Source organism: Pelodiscus sinensis, chromosome 2 (genome assembly GCF_049634645.1).
Source record: "Pelodiscus sinensis isolate JC-2024 chromosome 2, ASM4963464v1, whole genome shotgun sequence".
NCBI lineage: Eukaryota > Metazoa > Chordata > Testudines > Trionychidae > Pelodiscus > Pelodiscus sinensis.
Window position 1 is genome coordinate 17,632,306 of NC_134712.1, and position 15,242 is coordinate 17,647,547.

Genomic DNA, 15,242 nt, shown 5'->3' on the forward strand with positions numbered 1-15,242 from the left:
TCTTTTAGCCCAATGGTATTTAATGGCATAGATATGTGGATTCCTTAACCTTCTTTTGAAATGCAATTACCTGTGGTGCATGGCCATTCTTTTCAGTCTATAAGAATTTTGTGATGTAGGAATATCCGCTTAGAGGCAAGCATGTACTCTCCATATGGTGGCCCTCTAAATTCTCGAGGAGAGGAGAAGGACTTGTAGCCAGTTGAGGTAATTTCTGGCTGTTTTAAGCAGTAGTATGTTCCTTTTGGCAAACAACTTATGCCTGAGGAGTATATACAGTTTCCAGCATCTTCCCTCTAGCTCCACCCCTCACTCCAGAACTGCATAATCTTGATTCCACAAAAAGGCCCTCATGAGATGTGCAGTGCAGGGAGATGGCAACAGAGTGGCCTATGTTCTGGTACATTTCGCTACTATCTGCGGTAGGTGTCAGAACTAGGGGTGCTGCCGCATCCCCCTGGCTTGAAGTAGTTTCCATGATAGACAAAGGTTTCCAATTTGGATGAGTGGCTCTCAACACCCCACTATACAAGTTGTTCCAGGATGCCTGCCTGAACATAGTGAAGAGTCACGTATGGGCCATGAGTGCAGCTGGTTCCCTTAACATCCTGCCAGAACCAAGGAAGCCATCTTGAATTATCTTGTCACCAGGAGCCGTGTCTGGCTCTTACTGAAGAATGATTAAAACAAGCAGTTGTGATTTTTCTTTTATTCTTTTACAGAGGCTTCTGTGCTCTCCTTGCATAGCTCACTCCAGGGAGTGAAACAGCCAATGATGAATGTGGATGAACTATCATTGTAATAGAGTAGCAGCAAGGACACTTACGGCCTATCTATACTATGAAACTGACCACATGTAAGCTCTGTTATTCCCAGTGGTAAAAGTAATTTAAATATTTTACTAGTACAGGGGCCTAGCTCTGGGCCCCTGGAAGGGACAGGCCCTTAGGCAGAAGGGTGGGATTGGAGGCCAGCCTCCTCCAGACAGCCTCTCAGAACTGCCTGACCTGTGCCATCTGGGGCTCTGGTGGCAATTTAAAGGGCTCCAGGATCTGGCTGCTGTTGCTCCCCACCCCTCACACCCATTGGCAGCCTTACCCGTATAGTTCTTAAGGTGCTGCCATGCTGCCCCAGCAGTGTTTTAACATCCCCTATGTACCAGCCGCCACTTTCTTACCAGTATGCGATACCAGCCCATACTGGCCCACTTTCCCCACTGATTGTTCCACATGGTTGGGAACAGATCTTGTGTTTGAAATATTTGATCCTGTTTTCCATGATACACTAGTCTCCATCAAGCTTACAGCCTGGTTTTGTTTTCTAACTGGAAATAACATGGTTTCGTTTCATCCTGAGGCAGAACTGCCCAAGGGTGGACACAGCCGGGTTAAAAATCCATGCTGTAATGTAGTCACTTTCCTAGTTTAGGCAGAAGGCTTAAGGGAAGGAAAGGATTGCACCTGCATGTGCACAATTGATAGAGGAAGAATGTCAGAGGGTCAGTACCTGCCACCCGTGAAAAATGAGCTGCAACTTGCAAAGTAGGTGCTTAGCAGGCAGCAACAAATTCCTTCCTCTCTTTAGAGACACGTTTGTCTACCGCAGCATCATTTTCTAGAATCTGGCTTTGAGCTCCAAGGTTATTTTGATGATGGAAGAAAAACATCTCATCGCTCTGAAGTAATAGACTTCTAAGCTGCTTTCTGTGGTTGTGGCCCCACCGGTCTAAGGTACAATAACAAGAAGCAACTCATCCAGTGAGGTTGCAACATCATGACTTTTCTTGTGGTGCATCAAGAGGTCAGCTATAGGGAGTGTGGTGAGGAGAAAGGGGGGACAGGTGAATGCATGGGCAAGAGGAAAAGAAAACATCACCCTTACTGACTTCCAGCTAGAAAGTGCTGGTGATACAAAACAGCATATTCCCTAATGTGGAGAGAAAACAGCTTTCACAACCTTTTTGCCTTTGTATTGGACTTTGGTGGCAAGGGAGGAACAGAGCTGCTGCCCCATAGCATCATAGCACTGTCCCTGGGGGATATTCATGCAATCGGCATGAGATCACACCAAGAACAGAATCTGTTCAAATCCCAGGGAGAGACTTGGCTTCTGAGCAAAGCTGAGTCAGCTAGGACACAATAAAGGTACATAAAGTGCAGAAAAGCCAAGAGAAGGTAAAGCCGACCTCCTAGTCACCCTTTCTTATACTACAGTGCAAGGGACTGCGCCTCTAAATGCAAAAGTTTAAAACTGACTTAAGGAAGCAATTTTTTGCCCAACATCCAGTTGTACTGCACAATTCCATTGGGCTCAGTGATCTCTTTCCTCTCCAAGGAAGAGTCAGAGAAGGATTAGATGCAGATAGGAATAACATCCAGAGTTACAGGAGTGAGAATAAAAATGATTTAGAGACGTAACCCTCAGCTTTCAAGGTATAATCCAACGCTAACTCAGTGGAGTTAAGAAGGACGATCTTCCGTTTGCATAATATCGTATAATCGCCCATTGTAAAGAGTTTGTAGTAGCTAAAGCATGTAGTAGCTCAGTAGCACCACAGTTGTAGCATATTATGTTTCCCCTGCAGACAGGGAGTGGGAGAGGAGGTGGAGAGGAAGGGATATTCTGCCTCACACTTCTCATTTCAGTGGGCTCCCAATCTGAGTGGTGTTGAATTTTGCACAAAGGTCTTAAAACCACGCAGGTTTGGCCTTGATGGAGGGGCTGACGGGCCAAATGTGAGTGATACAGCAGCCCCTGTAGGGATACTGGTTCAGCTGTGCGTAGCATGTGAAAATATTTATGGGGGGGGGGTGCCCTTGCTACTCACCATTTCTGGTCACTGGTCGTCAGCCAGATGGGCCACTGATTTGTTAAGACAATTCTTGTGCACCTATGAAATTTTGGCCTCTAACTCTTGGATCTCATTGAAGTCAAGAGGGAAAGCGCTGGAATCTCAAGCTTAACATTTTCAGCTTCCCTTTTACTGAGGGTATCTTGAACGAAAAATTGCCGGACAGGGTTGCATTAACTGCTTAAGAAAACAGAACAAACAGGGCCATTTTAATTGTAAACTGTGGAGAAAACATCACAGTCAATGCCACACTGAGAATGACAACCCTGGCCCTTAAATGTGACCAGGGCAGCAATTACATCAGTCCAGCCACAGAGATTTGTCCCCCAGATTGCTAAGCAATACATAGTGTCTGGAATGGAAGAATTGGGTTACAGAAACATTTGTCTGATTCTGCATGTAACTTGAAGTCCTAGCTTGCTGAGAATGTGGTGAAAAATGAGAATGATGCTTGGGTCCAATTTCTCCATTCCTTATGGAGCTTTGCGACACAATCATCTTTCCAATCTGGACTAGCAAGAAAAGCCCTCTCCTGTGGAATATTTTAGCACAACTGGGTACATTCTGGCTTCGCATCAGGTATCCATTATTTTCTGGTGTAAAAGATGCTGTTCAGATCTGGATCCGGATTAGATTTAGGATGGGGTTTGAGCTCAATGCCACATCAAAGCTTAGGTTCTGATTTGTACCATGCACTTTGAAACTCTTACAAGCTCTTTTGAGATTTCAGCCTGACATGGCAGTAGTCTCTTGGGATCAGCTGATTGTTGTGAGCTAGAAACCAACCCCCTTTTCAATTTTGCATCAACAGATCTGGTTGGCTTCACTGCCCACCCTCACAGCTTCCAGAAATTTTGGAATATATTTCCACTTTATGCCCCTTTCTGCTAGTCTATTCAGGGTTCTTCTTCCCTCCCCCTCATCAAAGTAGAATTCTTGCCGTTAGAACAAGCTGAATCTTCATCCTAATAGAAACAAGGGAGCCAGAGGGGGAGGGAACAATAACTCACTCCTCGGCCTCGCTGGAAGGAATGTCTGGAGATTCTTGCCGATAGACAACAATTTTCTAAGGGAAAGTGGATGTCATGTTCTTTACTACAGCTTGTGCGGCTAGTTGGGAGTGGAACAGAAGTCAGAAGGTTAAAAACGCGGAGACACTGATTTTAGCTGGCTCTACAAGTTAGACAAGTAGCCACTTGAACAGTTTGTTTGGTTTTGGAAAAGGTACAAGCTGTACCCATAACTGAGCACTGCTTGTGCACAAAAGAAGAATACAGATAGGTCACCTTCTCACCTTTGGACAGCTTTAGGAGTAACTGGTTTGATACATTTTGCTGTGGGATGCTGTAGACTCAGTATAGGATTGGGACTCAGGAATGTCTTTCATTAGTCTATTTGCTATGTGACCTTGAGTAAGTCTGTTATACAATTTTTATCATATCCAGCAGCCTAACACTAGGCACTAGGGATGTTAGATGTTGGGTAATGGAATAGTCGAGTAACCGCATGAATTCTTAGCAGTTACTCGACTATTCTATAGTCCCCAGGAGTGGGGCTAGCAGCTCCACACCTGGGGAGCCCCCTGCCACCCTGCCCTGCTGTATCAAAGGCAGCAGTGTGGGGAGTCAGGCAGGAGTCGGTCTGTGAGGGGAGTCAGTTTAAAAACCAGCTCCCCATGCAGACTGGCTGCCTGCCACACCATGCTGCTGCCTCTAATATAGAGGCAGCAGCATGGGGTGGCACCAGCTTCTGTCCACAGGGGGTCCGAGCTCCCCGCAGACAGAGGCTGCTGTGGGGGTGGGAGGGAAGGGTGAGGAGCTGCCACAAAGCTGTATCAGAGGCAGCAAGGGGGGAGGGGAAGCAAGAGTCGGTGCTGGGGGGAGCTGGTTTAAAAGCCGGTTCCCCCCAGCACCAGCTCCATGATGCCACCTGCCTTGTTCCCCCCACCCTGCGCTGCTGCCTTGAAGCAGACGCTGTCTGTGGAAGGACAGAGCTCCATGTGGACAGAGGCAGCTCCACCTCCCATGTGGTGGGTAGGGGGGATGTGTGTAGTCGGCAAGATTAACCAATAATTGGTTAATCGTATAGTCCACCAAACATCAACATCCCTACTAGGCACCTGAATAGCTGGCCTGATTTTCCACTGAAATGGGTTTGGAATCTGTGTGGGGAAGAGAAGGTACCAGACTTGAGACTAAAATCTGTTGATTCAAAGCTGTACGGAGTCAGTTTTCTAGTTTACAGGGGGGAAAATGATGTACCAGATTATCCAGCTGCGTCCCACCAGAGTACTCCTCCATCCAGCCATGTATCTATTTATGTAACCTGTACACATTACCATGGCGTCTGCCACTTTCCCTCTTGGGCTTCCTTATTCCTGATTTGGCACAGTTTTTAGCTGCAGCTTTGGCCTGCCGGCTGGTCTTTTACAAAGGTATATTTCAGCTCTGTAATTTCAGCTGGAATTCACTTGGGTTGCTTAGAGAGTCCCTTGAAAAGATGTGCTGCAATGTAGCATTTCTCTCTCCTATTTTGAAGACATTTGTGCTGCTGTGTGGCCTACAATAGCTAAGATGATGGGGGAGGATTAGCCTGTGAAGCTAGTGATGAGCTGCCCCATCAAAGAATGGTACTGCCAGCCTCCTACTTTGATCCTCACAGACCGAGAGAAATGCTTTAGAAATAACTCTATGTTAAAAAAAATGGAAGCATTCCAGAGAACTCTACATCAGATAGCATAACTTACAGCTGGTGTAATTCAATTACATGATAAAACACACCACTTTTCTTATGTGGCAGTGCACAGGCCAGATTTTGCATTCAGTTAAATAATCTGTTTCTCCTCTTACGTGGGGTGTAAATTAGGAGTAACTCCACTGAAGCCAATAGAACTAAACGGGGGTAAAAATGGACAAAAAAGAGACAACTTAAACCCATAATAATTCTATTAACTTCATGGGAATTACAGCAGATTCCCACCAGTGTAAACGAGAGAGGGTTTTGACATTTCCCAGAAGGTCCTCACACCTAATTTTCCCTTCCTGCATGAGCTGAAGCCCAAAACTGACACTAATGGACAATACCAGGCAACTATGTTATGTCCACATTTAATACATACCTACAACCACACCAGAAAGTGTAAGCTGGATCAAAACAAATCCATGTAAACAGAAAATACACCAGAAAAGAAAGTGTACCACAAAAAATTACAAATATATAAATTACTAGCAGATTTACCCAGCATTGCTCAGGTCCTTAACTCATTTTTTTTTCCATTTAAATCATTGCTCTGGGGTGAGGCTGGGATGAACCGTTTAGTATACAGACTCCCTGGGGAGAGAGGACTACACCAGCCCTCTCTCACTGCAGCAGATTAGAGACAGGTGAGATGCGCCTCTTCATGGCCACTTCAGCTCCAGAGGGCACAGCCGGGGGAGAGGTGCATATCCCCTGATTGGGGCAGGTCCAGGTTTGTCTGTCCTCTGCACTCCCCAGCAAGAGAAAGGAATGGAGCAAACTGTTCACTTTCCCCGTGCTCGCTGACGAAGGGAAACAGGCATCAGTGCTCCCTTATGAATCGAGGGTGTGAGGAGCTTTATCCCCCACCCTCTGTAAAGGGCACTTGAAGGGGTGGAGGACTTGGGGCTGGAAAATCTGAGGGGATGTATGCCCCCAGATAGCCCCTTTCACCTGTCTGGTGATTCTGTCTCTTTTCTGTATGATTTTAGGAGAAGCAATCCCATTTCAGGCACATCCCATTTTCCTGGCACAACCAAACCCTGACCTTGATTTAAGTTATGGTAAGAGAAGCTGTATATCGAAGTTGGTGGTCATAGCTCTTACCATTTAGGAGGAGTTCATGAACAAACAGACAGACACAGACACAGACAAACTCTTTCAGATATATGGTAGTTTGTATTAGGCGAGATTAATCAGAGAAAGAACTAGATTTGGTTTAGCAACTGAGAAAGCTGCAGACAGAAATAGCACTCAGCAGTAGAGTGTACGATATAGTTGTATTGCATCTGCTTCTCATCTTTCAGTCTTTTAACTGATGCCATTCCTGTGCCATGCCCTATGGGTCTCACAAATATATTGCTGTTACCTGGAGTGTACCCTGCATGGGATCCCAGTGGCTGCATACCGGATAGGCGATAAAGGGCTGAGAATGATATTTTTCTTGTGTTGATATTGGGGGGCTGCACATCTTACACTCAGCTGTGATTCTTACTGAAGAGTAATAAACGTTAGTGGGGAAATTGTGATCTTTGGCTGAACTGCAGAATGCCCAGAGTGCAGAATCTTCAGAGATCAGCTGTATGCAAGGGCTGGATGCAATACTAATGTCTAACAGAAGGGAAGAGAGGTTTGGAAGTGATTTGGTGCCCTCTAATGGTACGGATGTTTTTAACCAAATTGTTGAGATGGATATACCTCAATGCAAATGTAGCCATTGTCTCTGATAACTTGACAGTGCCAATTGAAACACGTCTGCTTCAAACACGGGTGTAGTTCCCTGTCACGATTAATAAGAACTCTGTGGAACTTTGGAACTTCTGTTTTACTCCATTATCCAAGTTTTGTTGAGGCTGCTCTACTAAAAAATAGAAATGTAGCCGTGTTAGTCTGGTGTAGCTGAAGCAAAATGTAGGACTATATAAAGTGCTACATAGTCCTGCATTCTACTAAAAAATATGATCCTCATGATGCCATGCCATGTATACTCTGCACAGAACCCACTGCCGTCAGCTCTTCCATTCCTGGAATAATGTCATCTTTGCCCCAGTTTGATCTGAACTGGATACTTTGTACTCCATATTTAAAAGACTACAGATAAACCCTGGACATGCATTGGACAGTGTAACTGAGAATACGTGCTCTGTTGTCAGATGACATACACAATGTCATTCTCTGTTCAATTGTGTGTCATCAAGTACACCATTAATCACTTATTTTCTCCCCAAACTATATGGGGGGGAGAGATAGCTCAGTGGTTTGAGCATTGGCTTGCTAAATCCAAGGTTGCAAACTCAATCCTTGAGGGGGCCATTTAGGGATCTGGGGCAAATCTGTCAGGGAGGGTACTTGGTCCTGCTGTGAGGGCAGGGCACTGGACTCAATGACTTCTCAAGGTCCCTTCCAGGTCTATGAAATGGTACATCTCTATATTATATAGCAAACCATTTTAGTTAGTGTCTGGGGCTAAATCTTTGGGCCAGAGTGTTTTGTCTTAGACAGCCATACAAACTGGCTGCTGGCTGAACTACCCAACCCTGAGGAAAGGGATGAGCTTGGCTGAACAGTCCCTGTTCCATGAGTAGTAGGCACACAGCTCCTAAGTGGACTGGAAGAGGCATGGAACCCATACGTCCTGGCCTTCCCTATAGAGAAGGCGATGGGATTTATTGCAGCACAAGAGCTGCAGCAACTCACAGGAGGCAGAAAGGTGAGAGCAGGTCTAACTTCTTGGGAAATCCTTCCTGCCACAACCTTTCACCCTGATTTGGGGTGATTAAAAGGGACTGCTGAAACGGGGGGATGTGATTCTTTGTTTCTCACACCTGATATGAAGGATCTTGGTACCACTGGATGGGTTCTTTCTTCATATGCCTTCTTCCCTCTTCTCAATCATCTACCTCAGCTGTCTACTGAGGCATTGGTCTTCTACCTGCATGGCCTCTTTAGATCTTCCATAGATGACAGGAGCCCCACACCTAGCCTCCCTGGGTGTCATCCCTCAAGAGCAAGGCAGCCATATATGAAAGTTCGCTTGGTTGGTTATAAACTCCACCTCAGGGGAAGCGGAGAGGGTCGATGTTACTTTGTGAACACGCATCTGTTACAGGGTGAACCTGCCCCACACAGGGCCTTCTTAGGTGAATGAGGCTGTTCTACCCTCACGGGCATTGAAACTCCCATGTGAATCACATCAGTGACAATATCGGAGCCAGCCTTTGTCCTGTGCTAGCCAGCACCCTCTAGCGAGTTCATCGGTACATCTACAAAGCACCGTTCTGTTGTATGCGCTCAGTGTACAATAAACATGTTTCTGCCACTTTAATTCTACCCCTATTGCTCATTATACAGCTTGGGAATGTGTTTAATTGGGACAAACTTTCAAAGGGGTTGTGTTTGTACAGTGCCCAGCAGAAGGGGAGCCTTGATCCAGGATTGGGGCCCCTACATGCTACAGTACTGCAATACAAATAATAGGTAAACCCTGTGACCACTTCACCGAGATTGATGAATAACCGCAAATATGAAGTATAGCCTCCTTTAAGGGAAATATCTGAAACAACTTTAAATAATTTTCCAGCGCATGTTTTCAATTGCCTTCAATGGATCACGCAAACCACCTTTATGTCTTTGCTTTCCTTAAAATGACCACAGGGTGGCGATGTATCACTATGAGTTAATTTTATAGTCTGAGTCTCAGCAGTCAAAACTTGGTTAAAGAAGTTGGTAATTTACAGCACCGCACATCTATAGGGATGCCTGTAGAGGGAAACTTCTGGACCTATTTTACCTCACAATTTGTATTTATTGCTTGACTGCACTGTTTACAAGACTGTGTGCCTTACTCGTCAAAGCAGCCGGGAGTTTCTAAGACTAGCGGTAGTAGAACAGGTGTTTCTGCTTAGCAGGTGTATCCAAGTCCAGAAGCATTCTGAGATACATAGAGATGATTGTTCTTAGTGTGCCCTCCTGATCCCTCTTCCAATTTTCATCCTGATTTTCACCATACCTGGGTGCAAATCCTGCCAAAATAAAACACCTGAGAATTGTATAAATACCCACCAATGTAATTTCTCATTCTTTCAGATCCCTTCTTAAATTATTTCTTCCAGCTATAAACCAACAAAGGCAGATGCAAAACCACATGTGTACTGCTTTGACTTTGGGCTTTCAGATGGTGCATCACATGGATCTAATATATATTAATATGTGTATATTGACATCAGGGGGCATTGGATCAGGCTCTTGAAACCCAAATACAACCAACAATATAGGATAAATAACTGTTAGATCTTTATATTTATATATAAATATTATAATCTTATAGTTATTTATGATTTCAGTGGATCTAGTGTCCACTGAAGTCAATGGGAGTCTTTTAATTGGAAATGTCACTGGGCATTTGGAGGTTGAGGGACCGGAGCCTTTTCTGTGTTCATGCACAGATTTTTCTCAAATCCAGATCTAAGTTTCAGGTCTAGAGGGAACCATTATGATAATTTTTATAAACAGGTCAGAATAGATTAAGCCAGAGGGATCTGTCTCAGAACCAAATGGAACCAAGAAATGACCTTGTCATGACTGAGTTTGTCTGGATGGAGGGCAGATGGTTAGTGGGGATAAGAGAAGTGGTTTTGCCTTTCATAAGAAGCACACTGTTTCCCAACCCCAGAATGCTGCACGCTCACAATGAATTTTGAAAACTGATAAATTCACAAGTTTTTTCTTTGCATTGCCACTGCTTCTCTACTGATATTTTCCAGCGAGGACCTGAAGGAGGGCTCACAATGCCCCTGAAAGAAAGTTCATTTTGAGGTAGTTTGGGCCTGAACTAGGAAATACCAGGAATACCATGTTCCTGGGCAAATTCTAGCCCAAATTTCCATAGGATCTGATAGGTCAGACAAGCACCCAAATAATAATATTTAGACCTTCTCACTGAAGAGCTCACTGTGCTTTGCAAACACCAATACATTTACCCTCACAACATCCTTTTGGCATAAGCAAGTATCATAGTCCCCATTTTCCGTGTTAAGAAATGGAGGCACAGAGAAGATAAGCAATTTACCTCACAGTATGTGGCAGAGATTAGATCTAAATGCCATTCTTATATCTAAGCTTCAGGGCCTTCTTCAAACACTGGGGAGTCTTATCTACACTGAACCAAAACTTTAAACCTTCGAGGGTTTGCCCATCACTTGATTTAAGAGGAACCTGTGGTTTCTCTCAACACATATAGTAGTGACATAATTCTGAAGTTACCCTGTTATCACAGTACTCTACTTCCAGTCTCTCTGTTCTTTACAACTTTATTGATAAACTGAATATCAAACTCACTCTTCAAATCTTTTAATAGGAGAAGACTCCCAATACTTTAACACTGCCCATCCAGAGAGCTAGTTAATTTTTAAAGGGCTTCTATGTCCTACGGATGTGGCAAAGCTTACTACCTCATTTCACATAGGGTGAGACTGAGTACCGGAGACTTGAAATGACCATTCCCAAACCACCCATTGTGACTGGCAGGTTCAGTCTTGCACTCTCTGGCCACTAGACTGATGGTGATGCAGCCTACTGAGGCTCTACCTGCAGCCTACAGACCTCCTGTCTGCCTCTCTCCACAAAGTGCCTCTCCCACTCCCCCCCTTCCCTCCCAGAGCTGGAACGCCACAAATCAGAGCTCTGAAACTGCTGGGAGGGGAGGAGCTGGTAAGTGTGGGGCTCCAGTGCCCCTGTGCAGGAGAGGCATGGGGGAGAAGGAGATAAACATGGTGGGGAGGAATGCAGAGCTGCTGCAGCCCACTGAGGTAAAGGAGGCCCACTCATGATTTGTGGTTGCCAATGACTGTACTAGACAGTCCTCCGTTTGTCAGCCAGGATGTCTGATGAATACCGGCTCAGGCAAAAGTTAATTGGAGCCTGGTTATACAGACAACAGGGCCCCTACTGTCACTCGCCAATAGACTTCTCTTCTCAGTCAGGCAAGTGGTCATGGGCTGTACGCTCACTGCCACGGCGCCTCCCACTGGTCACTAAGGGAATCATCTCCCTGCCTCAGAGTGCCCTCTGCTGGTCCGTGTCCTAGCACCTGGTGCAGGTCTTCTGCTGGTTCAGCCAGGTGTCACTTTCTGCCTACAGTGCCCTTTCCTCCTAGTACTGCCCTATGTCAGTGCCCCTGCACTCTGGGGTCCTCCCCTCTCCTCCCAATTCCCCGATACCCACCTTGCTTCAGTGACCCACTGAAGGAGTGAGGAACATTTTGGAATAGCAGGTTATTTCGAAATTTGGTGCTGTTGTAGACAGCACAAAATTACAAAATAAGCTATTTTGAAATAAGATCAGAATAGGATACGCAATTTGCTCAAATTGCATACAGGCAGTCCCCGACTTACGTCGGATCCGCAGTTACGAACGGGGCTGCCCCAGGGTACACGGACTGCGGGACCTCGCGGTCCTGCTGCCCGTGTACTCTGGGGCTTTCTCTGCGTCTCCCTGGTCTGCAGACCAGGAAGATGCAGAGCAAAGCCCCGGAGGGGCTTGGGCAGCGGGCTGGCCCGCTGCCCGAGCCCCCTTCCCCTCCCCCCGCGGCTTTGCAAAGCCTTGGGGAAGCCGGCAGCGGGGCAGTCCAGGGGCGCCTGGGCTGCCTCGCTGCCCAAGCCCCCCCCCCCCGTGGCTTTGCAAAGCCACGGGGGGGCTCGGGCAGAGGCAGCCCAGGCGCCCCTGGACTGCCCCGCTGCCGGCTTCCCCAAGGATTTGCAAAGCCGCGGGGGGGCTCGGGCAGCGAGGCAGCCCAGGCGCCCCTGGACTGCCCCGCTGCCAGCTTCCCCAAGGCTTTGCAAAGCCGCGGGGGGGGGGGGGGCTCGGGCAGCGGGGCTCCCCAGTTGCGCCTGGGCTGCTCTGCTGCTGGCTTCCCCGAGGCTTTGCAAAGCCACGGGGGAAGCCGGCAGCGGGACAGCCCAGATGCCCCACTGCTGTCCCGCTGCCGGCATCCTCAGAGGCTTTGCTCCCCATCTCCCTGGTCTGCTGGTCTCCAGCAGACCAGGGAGACTGGGAGCAAAGCCGCGGAGGACCCAGGCGGCGGGACCGCGGTGCGTCTCGGTCCGTCGCCCGTGTCTTCCTGGTCTGCTGGAGTGGGGGGGGGGGCGCAGCTAGTACGCCCCCCTCCCCAGCAGACTAGGCTTTTCTCCGGACGCCTGTGGCAGAGCAGCTGGGGTGCTGCCGGTTGGTCCCGCAGCGCTGCTCTGGGCGCTACTGGTCCAACCCAGCAGCACCCCAGCTGCTCTGGTCCTGATTCAGCCGCTGCTGGTCAGTTTCAGCAGCGGCTGAATCAGGACTCCTGGGGCAGAGCAGATGGGGTGCTGCTGGGTTGGTCCAGTAGTGCCGAGGAGCGGCGCTACTGGAGCAACCCAGCAGCACCCCAGGTGCTCTGCCCCAGGCATCCTGATTTAGCCGCTGCTGAAACTAACCAGCACTGACTACAGGAAGCCCGAGGCAGAGTTGCTCTGCCCCGGGCTTCCTGGAATCACCTGCTGATCAGTTTCAGCAGCAGCTGACTTGGGGAACGCTTGGGGTTCTTAAGTTGATTCTGTATGTAAGTCAGAACTGGCGGTCAGTTTGAGCAGCGGCTGAATCTGGACGCCAGTTCCGACTTACATACAGATTCAACTTAAGAACAAACCTATAGTCCCTACCTTGTACATAACCCGGGGACTGCCTGTATCTTATTTCGAGCTGTGGTGCAGTGTAGATGCACCCTTGGAGGATTGTTGTTTTAGACCCTGTAGAGCAGGGGGAAGGATAAGATTGGTGGAGTGGCTTGTCTGTGTCTCCAGTTTATGCAAATGAAAGAAGATGGCAACTTCGAGCAGCTTTGTTTTGCTAGTCAACATATGGTAGAGGCTGAGGAAGAGAAAGGTGAGAGCCAGATTTTGCTCACATGAGGCTTCTCCTAGTCCTCTCTGTCTTGTAAAGGCCAAATTGTGGCAACCACCAGTTAGAGAAAAGGCACCAGAATTGCCTATGACTGGCAGGGTGGGTATGCAGGTTAAGGCTGTGCTTTCAGAGGTCATTTCTCTAGTGAGTGATTGGAGAAGGGTGGTTGTGAAAGACTGGTCTTGCTAACCACAATAAGGAGCTGTAGTCAGGGCTGGTCCTAACCAATTGGCAGCCCTGGGTGACTGTCTGGCTCACCTGTAGGATTGCCAAATGGTTAAAAAAAACCAGACAAAAATTTGTCAAGCAAAAAAAAAAAAAGGGGGGGGGGGGGTTGGGGAGTAACTAGGGAAATCTGGGGGAAGGATTCAGGAAGTCAGGCCAAAATACCCAGGGCAGCCCCTTGAAAATGTCAGTAGTGATTCCTTCTAAGCATGGCTTTGGCAAAGAGTGCTGTGCTATGGCAGTTGTTTCTTACTGTAGAAGTATATCATAATTTTTCTTGATGTAGTCCCCTTATTAAAGGTGCCTCTGACTTTTTCTGGGAGGATCCTGTGTGCTGCAATCTAGCCCTAGAGACTACAACTCCCATGAGCCCTTGAGGAAACCAGGAAAAGAGGGTTTGTCTGGGTATGTTGAGAGAGGGTCTCAGCTGTCTGGGGCTCTCCATTTTGGGGGAAAGGAGCCAGACTGCTCTGGAAGAGCCTTATATCCAGCCCAGGAGCTGTTGTGTTGTGGCTACAGCCTGGGACTGAAAGTCTGCAGTGCTTGGATCTAGTAGGCTGCTAATTAGTCAGGGGAGAGACTCTGGCTGCACCTGTGGCTGAGGAGGACTACACAAAAACCAGCACACAGGAGGAGGCTGTAAGTAAATGGGCTCTTTGGGAAAGTGCTGCCTGGGTTTTGGTTTCTGATGCATGCTTTGGGTGTCTAAAGCTGTATTGGGTCAGGTTTCTAGAGAGCTCTTAGCTGGGCCAGATTGATGCTTGTTGTCTTATACACAGTACAGCTGGGAGAGACAGAAGATTGGTGGAGTGGCCTGTCTGTGTCTTCAGTTTATGCAAATAAAAAGGGATGTCTACTTAGAGCAGCTTTGATTTGATAAGCAGCCTATGGAAGGGACCCAGAGCTGAGAGCCAGGTTCTGCTCAATGTGGGGCTTCTAGTGTTCTCTGGCTTCTGAAGGCTAAATTGTAGCAACCCCCAGTTAGAAGAAAATGCTCTAGCATGGCTTGTGACTGACAGAGCATGTGCTGATTAAGGCTGTGCTTTCAGGGGTTATTTCTCAAGTGAGTGAGTGGAGAAGGGCGGTTATGAAAGCCTAGCCTTTTTAACCACAGTGGAAAGCTGTAGTGGTGGGGGTTTTTTCTGAGCATGATTGTGGCAGGGAGTGCTGTGCTATGGCAGTTGCTTTCTGCTGTGGAAGAGTGTCTTCTTTTTTCTGAGAAGAGCAAGGGAAGGGAGCATAGTCTGAGTGGTTACCTTTGAGCTTGTTTTATGTGAAAATCAGCTTGGGTATGGCTGCTAGGAGCTGTGCTGCTTGTGAATTTGATGAGTCTCTAGTTATGAGATATTTCCTCTGCTTTTAGGTGCTATGTGACTAGCCTGTATTTTTCATCAGGCTTTAGAGAAGGACTTCCTTGCTATACCTACTGGCTAAGTCTACACTGGCAGCTTCTTGCGCAAGAACAGTCGTTCTTCCGCAAAAACTTGCCTGCTGCCTA

General features: G+C 47.4%; 1 long non-coding RNA gene and 1 other non-coding gene across 2 annotated transcripts in view; both read left to right on the forward strand.

Annotated features, from left to right (window-relative positions):
• The window catches only part of LOC112545869 (uncharacterized), a 289,154-nt gene that overhangs the window by 189,250 nt on the left and 84,662 nt on the right, over nt 1-15,242 (forward strand). The gene's annotated exons all lie outside the window — the stretch shown is intronic.
• LOC112545876 (small nucleolar RNA U3) lies at nt 14,778-14,997 on the forward strand. Its single transcript, XR_003089448.1, has one exon. It is a non-coding gene; the product is annotated as a small nucleolar RNA U3 (small nucleolar RNA).